At 51.0% G+C, this 13,904-nt stretch overlaps 1 protein-coding gene across 15 annotated transcripts in view; it reads left to right on the forward strand.

Annotated features, from left to right (window-relative positions):
* Positions 1 to 13,904, forward strand: part of GULP1 (GULP PTB domain containing engulfment adaptor 1) — a 372,795-nt gene that overhangs the window by 345,149 nt on the left and 13,742 nt on the right. The window lies entirely within an intron of this gene.

Below are 13,904 nucleotides of genomic sequence, written 5' to 3' on the forward strand. Positions count from 1 at the left end.
GGAGGCATAAGGGATATTTAAATCCCTGCCTCATTTGCAATGTTGACCTGCCTAATCTGCCTCCCTCTGCCAACAGAGGGATGCAGTCTAGACATACGGCTAGTGTGGTTCATTGTCCCATCCAGTGGCACCTAAACCACCGCAACAGATAACAAAAAGAGACCTCTACAGCATAGGCTGAGCGCCAGCTGGCTTTTGGCTTAAAGGGTAGAGGCTCCTATACGAAGCTCCAGAGGTCCCAAGTTCAAATCTGCCTGGTGGCGGTTACATTAGTTTCTCTTGAATGACCTTTTGACTCAGTGCGAGACACCTTGCTTTCTAGCATAGGAAAATGAGGAAGGGGTGTTGAAAAAATGGTGGCGCTTTTTTTGCTTTCAATTTACACTTGAATTGCAGAGGCAAAATTCTTGACATTCGGCTTTTGTATTAAAAGATCTAAATAATTAGTTCTTGATTAAGATCAGTAAGTTGCTTACTTATTTTTAAAATGAAAAGAAATATGAAAGAGTGCATGATAACCAAGTTTGTGCATCTTTGAAAAGTCATGGGTGGTCTTTAGAGCCACAAGCCTATGTAAGAAATCAGTGAAGATTTGAAAAGAATTAAGAAGAAGAAAAACACAATCTGCTCCAAGAAATTGAGTAAAGCCAAATACCTAATGTTCTGAGGAATACAACAGTAATGGGGAATATGAGCTACAACTGAAATTTTGTTTATTCTGTGTAGTAGACGGCTACCTCTAGACTGGCCACATAAGACGGAATAGGCATGCAAAGCAGGCAAGTCAGAATAGGGAAATCCGCGGGGGATTTAAATATCCCCCGCGGGATTTAAATAAACATGGCCGCCGCTTTTTTTCCAGCTTGGGGAAAAGCCGGAAAAGGGCGTCTAGACTGGCGCGATCCTCCGTGATAAAGCCCTTTTCCGGAGGATCTCTTATTCCTACTTACAAGTCAGAATAGGGATCTGCTTGCAAGTAGGAATAAGAGATCCTCCAGAAAAGGGCTTTATTCCGGAGGATCGCGCCAGTCTAGACGCCCTTTAAATCCCGCGGGGGATATTTAAATCCCCTGCGGATTTCCCTATTCTGACTTGCCTGCTTTGCATGCCTATTCCGTCTTATGTGGCCAGTCTAGACGTAGCCGACATGTATGTAGAGCCAGCATGTTTATACTCATTCACATTATAAACACAGATTTTCTGAGTTTCAGTAAGTGTGTATAGATTGAACCTCTCTAGACCAGGACTCTCTGGTCAGGTAACATTCGTGGTCTGCAATGGGGCTGGAGCCTAGTAACGGGGATCATAGAATCATAGAACTGGAAGAGACCTCAGAAGGTCATCAAGTCCAGCCCCCTGCTCTAGGCAGGACCAATTCCACTAAATCAACCCAGCCAGGGCTTTGTCAAGCCGAGACTTAAACATCTCTAAGGATGGAGACTCCACTACTTCCCTAGGTGTTCCATTCCAGTGTTTCACCACCCTCCTAGTGAAATAGTTTTTCCTAATATCCAACCTGGACCTCTCCCACCACAACTTGAGACCATTGCTCCTTGTTCTGCCATCTGTCACTACTGAGAACAGCCTCTCTCCATCCTCTTTGGAACCTCCCTTCAGGAAGTTGAAGGCTGCTATCAAATCCCCCCTCACTCTTCGCTTCTGTAGACTAAACAGACCCAAGTCCCTCAGCCTCTCCTCATAAGTCATATGCTCCAGCCCCGTAATCATTTTGGTTGCCCTCCGCTGGACCCTCTCCAATGCGTCCACATCTTTTTTGTAGTGGGGGGCCCAGAACTGGACACAATACTCCAGATGCGGCCTCACCAAAGCCGAATAAAGGGGAATGATGACATCTCTGGATCTGCTGGCAATGCTCCTCTTAATGCAACCTAATATGCCAGGAGCCTTCTTGGCTACAAGGGCACACTGTTGACTCATATCTAGCTTCTCATCCACTGTAACCCCCAGGTCCCTTTCTGAAGAACTACTACTTAACTGGTTGGTCCCCAGCTTGTAACTATGCATGGGATTCTTCCGTCCCAAGTGCAGGAATCTACACTTGTCCTTGTTGAACCTCATCAGATTTCTTGTGGCCCAATCCTCCAATTTGTCTAAGTCATTTTGTACCCTATCTCTGCCATTAAGCGTATCTACCTCTCCCCCCAGCTTAGTGTCATCCGCAAACTTGCTGAGGGTGCAATCCATCCGCTCATCCAGATCATTAATAAAGATATTGAACAAAACCAGCCCTAGAACCGAACCTTGGGGCACTCCGCTAGAAACTGACCACCATCCTGACATTGAGCCATTGATCACTACCCGCTGGGCCCGGCCTTCTAGCCATCTTTCTATCCATGTTACCATCCATTTATCCAATCCACAATCCCTTAACTTGCTGGCAAGAATATTGTGGGAGACAGTATCAAAAGCCTTGCTAAAGTCAAGATATATAACATCCACTGACTTCCCCATGTCCACCGAGCCAGTTACCTCATCAGAAGCTAATCAGATTGGTCAGGCACGACTTGCCCTTTGTGAATCCATGCTGACTATTCCTAATCACTTTCCTGTCATCCAAGTGCCTCAATATGGATTCCTTAAGGATCCCTTCCATGATTTTTCCAGGAACCGAGATAAGACTGACCGGCCTATAGTTCCCTGGATCATCCTTCTTCCCTTTTTTGAAGATGGGCACTACATTTGCCTTTTACCAGTCATCCAGGATTTGTCCCGATCTCCACGACTTTTCAAAGATAATAGCCAAAGGCTCCACAATGACATTTGCCAACTCCCTCAGTACCCTCGGATGCACTAAGTCCGGACCCATGGATTTATGTACATTTAGCTTTTCTAAATAGTTCCTAACCTATTCTTTACCCACCACGGGCTGTCCATCTTCATCCCATCTTGCGTCACTTGGTGCAGAAGTCCAGGAGCCGACCTTGTTCGTGAATTCAGAGGCAAAGAAAGCATTGAGTACTTCAGCTTCTTCTTCAAGTGGCCCCGTGGGTGCTCCACTCTAGGTGTCGGGTCCGTCCCGGCGCCGCTGGTCGGAAGCTTTCAGAGCTGTCTTCGGCCGGTCTGCGCATGCCCCCTGCAGCGCGCGGCTTTCGCGCCTTTGATCACGAGCGCAGACCGGCCCCCCCGCCAGTTCCTCTCAGCCGCCCCAGGTTGCTGGCGGAGCTCCGTGATCTCCTCAGAGCAAATCCTGTCAGAAAGACATTGTAAATTAGTTAGTTTTTATTAGATAGTTAGTTACCTGTTAATTAGTTAGTTAGTAAAAAAAAAAAAAAGAAAGAAAGACGTTTTTCTAGGCAATTTCTGCCAGTGCGGCAGTTTGCCTAGGTAACTGAATCATGCCTGGGACACCAGGATTCAAAAGGTGCTCCCAGTGCAAAGAGGCTATGCCAACCTCAAACGGACACACAGTATGTGTCAGTTGTTTGGGGGAGTCCCATGTACCCCAAAAATGCGTCCATTGCCTGAAGTTAACCCCGCAGGCGCGCAGAGACAGGGATCTCCGGCTCAAGCTCCTCCTTTGCGACAAGGCTCTTCAGCCGGCACAAACTACACAGGAGCAAACAGCTGCTCCAAAGAGAAGGGCACTATCCCCAGGGGTGCCTAAAACAAAAAAGAAAAAGGCGTCTACCGCCCACTCGCTCCCCGCTGTCCCCCTGCCGCAGGTGAGCCAGGACAAGTCCGAGGCGAGACCAGCATCTAAAACGCTTCCCCGGTCTGTGGCAGAACCAGCAAAGCCGTGCGCCCCTACTCATAGGGAGCATGTACGGACCAGAACCCCTTTGGGGGATAAGCTGGCCATGCCGCTAATGCCACCAACGATGCCGTCTGACAGGGAACTGTCCCCGCAGCAGCGGGACGAGTCAGAAGCAGCAACGGGGTCGGGACCACTGAGAAAGGCATCCCCGACCCCTCCACAGGAGCGAGCACTGGCCGCTCCAGAGAAGACACAGCGGCACTGGGAGACCACGGCTCACAGCGCGGTGCCGATAGGGCAGATGGCACCACAAGAGAGAAATTCCCCCGGAGCACCCCCGGTGCCATGTGAGAGCACTCGCTCCGTGCCGGGGGAAAGCATTAACCCGGTGCCGTGTGAGAGCTCGGTGCCCTGCGAGAGCAATCGCTCAGTGCTGAGGGAGATCATTAACTCCTGGCCGAGAGCTGCTCAATCCTCCCACCCCTCGGCACCGAGATTGCAATCTCTGCCTTCAAGGCATTCTCAGCCTGCATGCGCTGAGCATCACCATGGCAACACAGCAGGAGACCTGACAGCTTCCCAGCAGTCCCCTGCAGCTGTTCCTACTAACACAGCAAGGAAATCAGCACCTAGGTACCATTCCAGGTCACCTTCACTGTACTTCTCACCGGAGCCTTCTCCTCCTGCATGTCACTCAGACAGGGGGGCTTATTCCTCCGTGTATAATAGTAGTCATACACGCTCCTGCTCGAATTACTCTTATAGAGGTGGCTCTCCGCATAGATCTCGCTCGCCGACCTACTCTCCTCCCAGATCATATCGGAGCAGGCACAAGAGCAGATATACATCAAGGAGATCATCTCCTGATTATGATTACCATACTCACAGGAGTTATCATGCCCCTATAAGGAAGGGCAGATCACACTCCCATTCCCACTCTTGCTGTTGCCACCAGCCCTATCATAGACGGGCTTCACCGCATGCCCCTGAATATCAAGGACTTCAATCACCGAAACCGCCCTTTCCCACGGCACCCTCAATATCAGTCCTCTCTGACCCGGAGGAGGGTCAAATTTCAGATACAGGCGAGCACACGCCTGCAGCTTCCCCTAGGGACGTCCAATCACCCTCCCCAGATGACGCAGTTTTCGTGGGGGATCCTTCACCACTGGATGATGCCCGTGAATTCCAAGACCTATTCAAGAGGGTGGCACAGTCACAGGAAGTTCAACTAACGGATGTGCAAGCGAAACAACATAAGTTGTGGAAGAACTTACACTCTAGGCATCAATCCAGAGCGGCCTTACTGCTAGACGAGGCAATTCTAGAGTCAGCTGCAGAGATCTGGAACACGCCGGCTTCAGTTACCCCATCGTGTAAAAGGGCGGAGAAAAGATACTTCATAGCAGCCAAAGGGACAGAGTTCCTGTTCACACACCCCCAGCCAAATTCACTGGTGGTGGACGCAGCCTTGCAGAGAGCAAAGAACCCACAGGTCAGAAATTCAGCAGCTGACAAGGATGCAAAAAAGCTAGACACCTTTGGACGGAAGGTGTATTCTTCATCCACACTGCTCCTGCGTATCGCTAATTATGCAGCTCTCTTGTCCAACCATAGCTTCGATAACATTGCAAGATTGACGGAAATTGCACAACGAATCTCCGAGGCCGATAGGGTTCTCCTCCGTGAGATAATTCAAGAGGGATATGCGTGTGCCAGAGCGGGTCTGCAAATTGCCAGTGACATGGCTGACACAGCGGCGCGAACAGTTGCTACGGCAGTATCCATGTGAAGGGCCTCATGGCTAGCAACGGCCGCAGTACCTAGAGAGTTACAATCCAAGGTGGAAGACCTGTCATTCGATAGGATTAAGCTCTTCGCGGAAAAAACGGATGACGTACTCCATACAGGGAAGGACTCGCGAACAACCTTACGTACTCTCGGAATGTACGTCCCACCTTTCCGCCGCAGACAATATTTTCCGTTCCAAAAACGGTATGACTATCAATTCCGGAGACAACAAAACCGTCCTTATGATAAAGGTCATTCTAGGCAGAAACCACAGCGCAGACGTCCTCACCCGACTAGAGTGAACAATGCCGGGGTGCCCAAACAGCAGGTTTGACTCCCATGTCGAGGGCGTGCTCAACACTCCAATTGTTGCCAGAGATGCCAAGCCCATTTTTCATCACAGACTGCAACCCTATTATCATCAATGGGCTGCTGTAACATCAGACAAATGGGTGTTGGAGGTGATAAGATCCAGTCTCACCATCCCATTCACATCCCATTCACATCCCACCCCACCATCCCCGTCCCTTTTCAGGGACCCTTCTCACGAGGACCTTCTGCAACAAGAGGCCTATCACCTACTAGCTATCGGGGCAATAGAGAAGGTCCCAGAGGACTTCACAGGAAAAGGGTTCTATTCACGTTATTTCCTAACGCAAAAGAAAACGGGGGGATGGAGACCTATTCTGGATCTGCGCCAGTTGAATCGCTACCTCAGAAAACAGTGATTCAAAATGACGATGCTCACGATGATCATCCCAGCTCTGGACAACAACGATTGTTTCGCAGCCCTCGACCTACAGGATGCATACTTTCATATAACAATACATTCTGCACACAGACGATTCCTGCGCTTCATCATAAAGGACGAGCATTTCCAATACTGTGTCCTCCCATTCGGTCTGGCTTCGGCTCCACGGGTATTCTCAAAGACCCTCGCAGTCGTTGCGGCGCACCTCCGGCGAGTGCGAGTCATCATATTCCCTTATCTGGACGACTGTTTGATAAAGGACACATCGCAGGAAGAAACATCCCTCATGGTCACAATGGTCAGACGAGTGTTCGACTCTCTAGGACTGATTGTAAATGAGTCGAAATCGACTCCCACTCCAACGCAGAACATACAGTTCATAGGGGCAGTTCTCGACTCAAAGACGGCAAGAGCCTATTTACCGAAGGACAGATTCCAGGCGATAAAGGACCTGGTCATTGTACTAGGCAAGGGCCCAGTAGTCTCAGTACATACCTGTCTGCGTCTCCTGGGCCACATGGCTGCGGCCACGTTTGTCGTTCCCCATGCACACCTCCACCTCAGAAACCTGCAGCACTGGCTGTCAACGGTGTATGTGCAGGGAAGACACGACAGTCACAAACAAGTTTCTCCTCCGCTCCACGTTCACGTGTCTCTGCGCTGTTGGACCAAGGCATCAAACATTCTCGTGGGAATGCCTTTCCACAGACCAATCCCATCGATACAGCTGACGTCGGACGCCTCCCTCATCGGATGGGGTGCGCACATGGGCGATGAACGCATACAAGGTCGCTGGTCTCCCGCCGAGAGGCGTCTACATGTCAACAGACTGGAGTTGTGTGCAATATTCCTGGCATGCAAACACTTCCATACTCACCTGAAGGGCAAGACAGTCAGAGTGTTTACGGACAACATGGCAGCGATGTATTACCTAAACAGACAAGGCAGAGCGAGGTCACATTCCCTATGCACAGAAGCGGTATGGTGCTGGAACTGGTGCATAAGGAACAATATCATCATAGCAGCATCCTACTTACCTGGCATAGCCAATGTCATTGCCGACTCCCTAAGCAGGTGCTTTCCCGTCAACCACGCGTGGGAGATGAGGCAAGATGTGATTCAGGACGTCTTCAACAGATGGGGCACCCCCCTGGTAGATCTGTTTGCAACGGCCTCCAACAAGAAGTGTCGCCTGTTCTATTCCAGAGCAGGGATCGGCAAGGGATCACTAGGCGATGCACTACTAACCAGCTGGAAGAAATCACTACTGTACGCGTTCCCTCCAATAGTTCTCATTCCCAGAACACTAGAAAAGATCAGAACGGAGGCAGCAACGGTGATTCTGATAGCACCGGCCTGGCCCAGGCAAGCTTGGTATCCGTTCTTGCAAAGGATGTCTCTACGGCCTCCGTGGCCTCTGCCTTTACACCAGAACCTTCTCTCCCAAGAACGGGGTTCTCTGCTACATCCCAAGCTGGAGACGCTACATCTGACAGCGTGGCTCCTGACTGGCTCGAACAAGATGAGAACCTTTGCTCACAGCAGGTCAAGTCCATTCTAATTCATAGTAGAAAGGATTCAACATGACGCACTTACCTCGCTAAATGGCGCAGATACTCGGCTTGGTGCTTTCAAAACAACGTCCAACCTCTGTGCGCTCCATTACCCCAGGTCCTCGATTACATGCTGCACTTGCGGGATTCAAAACTCTCGCTGGCATCCCTCCGTGTTCATCTATCGGCCATCAGTGCGTTCCATTCCCCAATACAGGGGGTTCTCATTGTTTTCACATCCGACCACCAAGCGATTCCTCAAGGGTCTAAATAATATAAGTCCACCTCGGAGACCTCCTCCACCGTCATGGAATTTGGACTTAGTTCTTGAAACACTTATGTTTCCCCCATTTGAACCACTTGCATCCGTAGCACTGCAGATGCTGACTATGAAGACTGCTTTCCTGCTCGCAATTACATCAGCGCGCAGAGTCAGTGAGTTAGGAGCGATGATGTTGACTCCCCCGTTCACATTGTTTTCAAAAGAATCAGTAACGCTACGGTTGCACCCGGCGTTCACCCCTAAGATCTCCTCATCGTTCCACATCAACGAACCGATTGTACTTCCTTCTTTTTATCCGAAGCCACATGCCTCAAATAAGGAGGCCATGCTTCATACACTGGATGTCAGACGTGCCCTTGCCTTCTACATAGACAGAACCAGACAATGGCGCCGAACAGATAAGCTTTTGGTATCCAACGGACAGCCGCTTTCAACTCAACGCATAGCTAGGCTTATCTCCCTCTGCATAACCCGGTGTCACGCTATTCGTAACAGACCGTTGCCCTCCAATCCACGGGCACATTCAGCTAGGTCAGTAGCAACCTCTAAGGCCTTTTCCAGGGGAGTTCCCCTGGCAGATATCTGTAGAGCCACTACTTGGGCTTCAAGTACTTCCTTTATGAGACATTATGCCGTAGTACAACAATGGGCGTCAGACCATGCGGTGGCTTCTGTAGTCCTGTCTTCTACAGGCAATAATTAATTGACCCGGAGCGCTGGTGTCCCAGTTACTGCTATACAGTCACCTAGAGCGGAGCACCCACGGGGCCACTCGAAGAAGAACAAGTTACTCACTCTGTGTAGTAACGCTGGTTCTTCGAGATGTGCCCCGTGGGTGCTCCACGACCCGCCCTCCTCCCTGCTCCGGGTCTCTCCCTTTGATTTATCTTTCAGGGACCGAGCGGTGAGAGGAACTGGCGGGGGGGCCGGTCTGCGCTCGTGATCAAAGGCGCGAAAGCCGCGCACTGCAGGGGGCATGCGCAGACCGGCCAAAGCGGCTCTGAAAGCTTCCGACCAGTGGCGCCGGGACGGACCCGACATCTAGAGAGGAGCACCCACGGGGCACATCTCGAAGAACCAGCGTTACTACACAGGGTGAGTAACTTGTTCTTTCCCCACATCATCTGTCACTAGGTTACCTCCTTCATCCATTAGTGGCCGCACACTCTCTCTGATCACCTTCTTCTTGTTAAAATGCCTGTAGAAACCTTTCTTGTTATCCTTCACATCCTTAGCCAGTCGCAATTCCATTTGCGCTTTTGCCTTCCTGATAACCCCCCGGCATTCTCGAGCTATACCTTTAAACTTCTCCCTGGTCATTTGTCCAAGTTTCCACTCTTTGTAAGCTTCCTTTTTGTGCTTTAGTTCATCAAGGATTTCCCCTGTAAGCCAGTCCGGTCTCCTACCATGTTTGCCTCTCTTGCTACACGTCGGGATGGTTTCTTTCTGTGCCTTCAATAAGGCTTCTTTAAAATACTGCCAGCTGTCCTGGACTCCTTTCCCCTTCATGTTAACATCCAAGGGGATTCTGCCCATCAGATCTCGGAGGGAGTCAAAATCTGCTTTTCTGAAGTCCAAGGTGTGTATTTTACTACTCTCTTTTCTTCCTTTGGTCAGGATCCTGAAATCTACCATCTCATGATCACTGCTTCCCAGGTTGTCACCTACCTCCACTTCCTCTATTAGTTCCTCCCTGTTTGTGAGCAGAAGGTCAAGCTGCGCACGGCCCCTGGTCGGATCCTTCAGCACCTGTGTCAAGAAGTTATCCCCAACATTCTCCAAAAACTTCCTGGATTGTCTGTGTACTGCCGTTTAGGTTTCCCAGCAGATGTCAGGGTGATTAAAGTCCCCCACGAGAACCAGGGCCTGCGATCTGGAAGCTTCACTCAGTTGTCCGAGGAAAGCCTCATCTACCTCATCCACCTGATTCGGTGGCCTGTAGCAAACACCAACCACAACATCAATGCTGTTGTTTGCTCCTTTAAACTTAACCCATAGACTCTCAACAGGTTTTTCTCGCTCTTTATACTGGAGTTCAGAGCAATCGTAGTGCTCTCCTACATATAGTGCAACTCCTCCTTTTCTCCCCTGCCTGTTGTTCCTGAACAGTCTATACCCTTCCATGACAGTGCTCCAGTCATGCGAGTCATCCCACCAAGTCTCTTTTATCCCAATTAAATCATATTTCTTGGTCTGGGCCAGGGCCTCCAGTTCTTCCTGTTTGTTGCCCAGGCTTCTCGCATTAGTGTACAAACACTTCAGGTAACCAGTTGATCATCCTATCTTCTCCATTCGAAACATGGGTTCTCCTTTCTTGCCCCTTCCTCTCTTCATTTCTTCCCAGCATCTGACTTTCCCACTCCCCTCAGGGTTTTGGTCACCGTCCCCCGACTAACCTAGTTTAAAGCCCTCCTCACTAGGTTTGCAAGCCTGCCCGCGAAGATGCTCCTTCCTCTCTTCGTTAGGTGGATCCCATCTCTTCCTAACAATCCTTGCGCCCAGAACAGAGTCCCATGGTCAAAGAAACCAAGGCCCTTTCTGCGACACCATCTGCGCAACCACGCATTTATGTCCTCAATTCGACGATCCCTGCCCAGTCCTTTCCCTTCAACACGGAGGATGGAGGAGAATACCACTTGTGCTCCAAATTCTTGGATCCTTCTTCCTAGTGCTACATAATCCGCAGTAACACGCTCAAGATCATTCTTGGCCGTATCATTAGTTCCCACGTGGAGAAGCAGGAAGCGGTAGCGATCCGAAGGTTTGATCAGCTTGGTAAGCCTCTCAGTGACATCCTGAATGCGAGCTCCCGGTAAGCAGCACACCTCTCGAGATTCCAGGTCCGGACTACAGAGGGATGGCTCAGTCCCTCTTAGGAGGGAGTCCCCGACCACCACCACCCGTAGTTTCCTTTTGGGGGTGTTGGCGGTGGAACCCCCATCCATAGGACTACGCATCCCATGTCTTCCAGTAGATGGTGTTCCCTTCTGGTTTCTTCCTTGTGAGGTCCCTTCCAGAGCTTTCAGCACTGCAGAGCCTGTGGAGAGAGCTTGAAAGCTATTGCTTACCTCTATAGCATTGGGGGATTCCCGTGCTGGCCTTTTTCCCCTTCTAGAAGTTACATGCTGCCAGTTCTCTTCTTGGTCACGTACTGCCCTCTCTGGCTCTTCTGCCTGCTGTGCTTGAAGGATTAAATGCTGCCTTCTATCGAGGAAGTCTTCATCCTCTCTGATCAAGCGTAGGGTTGACACTTGGTCCTCCAGTCCTCTAATTTTTTCTTCCAAAATGTCGACCAGCTTGCACTTGGTGCAGATGAAATCCGTTCTTTCTTCCGGGAGGAAGACAAACATGGCACACGCTGTGCAGGTAACAACAGCAGACCCATCACCAACCATCGCTGCGGTCCTGGAAAAGGGATTTAAAAAGAAAGGCAAGAAAACCTCCCGCCCTTCCCAACTCCCTCTCAAAACTCCTTTTAGCACTCACCCGTTCGCAAGCTCCTTGGTCGCTTGCCCACTGCCTTATAAAGCCCCTCCCCCTACCAAGGCTCAGCCAATCAGCAGAGGCTTCTAGAATTCAAACTTTAATTAGAAGCCAACAGTTTCCACCTGCCAATCACAGCCAATCACAGCACAAACTCCATCAAGGGGAGGGGGAGGGCAGAGGGGAGGTGGGAAAAAAAAGCCTCACTCTCAAACACAGGGGAAAATAAATAAATAAATAAATAAATAAATAGACAAAAAACAAAAAAAGAACACACACCAACCCTCACTCACAAACACAAGCTCAGCACACAGCAAGAAAGCCTCAAACACAACACCCACTTCCCTCAAGACTCCTCTATCTGCTTCTCCTCTATCTGGAGAACTCCCTCTCTAAAGCCTCACTCAAACAGAGAAAGAAAAAAAAAGCCACACCACCACACACCAAACAAACACAAGCTGAGCACACAGTAAGAAAGCCCCAATAACAAAACACACTTCCCTCAAGAGTCCTGTATCTGCTTCTCCTTCACCTGGAGAACTCCCTCTCAAAACTCTCTGTCAGCACTCACCTGTTCGCAAGCAGGGATGCCCTGTGGGCCTAACACTACTGGGGGAGGGGGTGCAGAGCTGGGAGGCAGCAGCACTGCCCAGTGGAGCTGCAGCCCAGCAGCGGGGCTATTGCCCCACACCAGGGGGCTGCCCCACAGGGCTGGGAGCCCAGCAATGGGGCTGTATGGGCTGTGAGGCTTCCGTGGTGGGGCCAGGAGCCTGCGTATGGAGGGGCCGGCATCATGGGGAAGCTAGCTGGGAGGCCGGTAGTGAGGCCATGACTGGGGCAGTGGTAAGGAAGTCCAGAAATTACCTCATAGACTCATAGACTTTAAGGTCAGAAGGGACCATTATGATCATCTAGTCTGACCCCCTGCACAATGCAGGTCACAGAATCTCACCCACCCGCTCCTAGAATAATCCTCTCACCTATATCTCAGATATTGAAGCCTTCCCTGGTCTGGGAAAATCTCTCATCTGGTTCCGGTCATGTCCCAAGGTTGCTGGACCAGGGAGGTCCAACCTGTATTTAATCAAATACAGCAGTTCTCAAAAAGTGGGTTGTGACTCCATTTTAATGACATCTCCAGAGCCAAAAGTAGACTTTCTGGGACCCAGGGCTGAAGCCCAAGCCTGAATTCCACACCAGCTTGTGGTAGCAGAGCTCAGGCTGCAGACCCCTCTTGCCTCATCTTGGAACACTAGGACTCAGGCTGCACCCTGCTCCCCAGGTTCATATAGTAACTTTGTTGTCAGAAGATGTTGGCATGAGTGAAGTTTGAGAACCCCTGAAATAATATATAGTGCTGGTAATGATTGTCCAGGGAGACAATTTATATGGAGTTCAGCAGAGAAGGCAAGATGACAACTTAGAATACCTGAGGGTATGTCTACACTACAAAGTTAGTTCGAACTAACGTCCGTTAGTTCGAACTAACTTTGATAGGCGCTACACTAGCGCTCCGTTAGTTCGAACTTAATTCGAACTAACGGAGCACTTAGTTCGAACTAGGTAAACCTCATTTTACGAGGATTAAGCCTAGTTCGAACTAGCTAGTTCGAATTAAGGGCTGTGTAGACCCTTAATTCGAACTAGTAGGAGGCTAATGCTTCCCAGGTTTCCCTGTTGGCCACTCTGGCCAACACCAGGGAAACTCTATTGCCCCCCTCCTGGCCCCGGAGCCCTTAAAGGGCCACGGGCTGGCTACACAGTTTGTGCCAGTTGCAAGGCTGCCAGCACCCGTGCCAGCAGACCCTGCACCTGCCACACCATGAGCCACCCACCCGAGGACACCCACTCCACTGCTCCCCAGGACCAGCCTGGCGGCTCCCAGGAGCCTGCCCGGGGGCGCAAAAGGCGGGCGCCTGCTTGGTCAAGTGCAGAGATCGTGAACCTCATCGAGGTTTGGGGGGAAGCCTCCAATGTCCACAATCTCCGCACTAGCCACAGGAACGCGGCTGTCTACAGCCGCATGGCTGCCGGCCTGGCCGCCAGGGGCCACCAGCGCAGCCGGGAGCAGTTGCGCTGCAAAATCAAAGACCTGCGGAAATCCTACTCCCGGGCCTGCCAGCCAGGGGCCGACCCAGAGGCCAGCCCCCACTTCCACGCCCTGGACCGCCTCCTGGGGGCTCATGCCGTCCCTGCCCCCCGGGACGTGATAGACCCCGGAGCAGAGGGCCCGCTCCAGGAGACGGAGAAGGAGGAGGAGGGCTCTGAGAGCCAGGAGCCTGCCGCCAGCCTGCCCGGGACCCGGGACCCGGGACCCCCGAGGCACCC

This window comes from Pelodiscus sinensis, chromosome 7, assembly GCF_052426305.1.
Source record: "Pelodiscus sinensis isolate ZL-2025 chromosome 7, ASM5242630v1, whole genome shotgun sequence".
Lineage (NCBI taxonomy): Eukaryota > Metazoa > Chordata > Testudines > Trionychidae > Pelodiscus > Pelodiscus sinensis.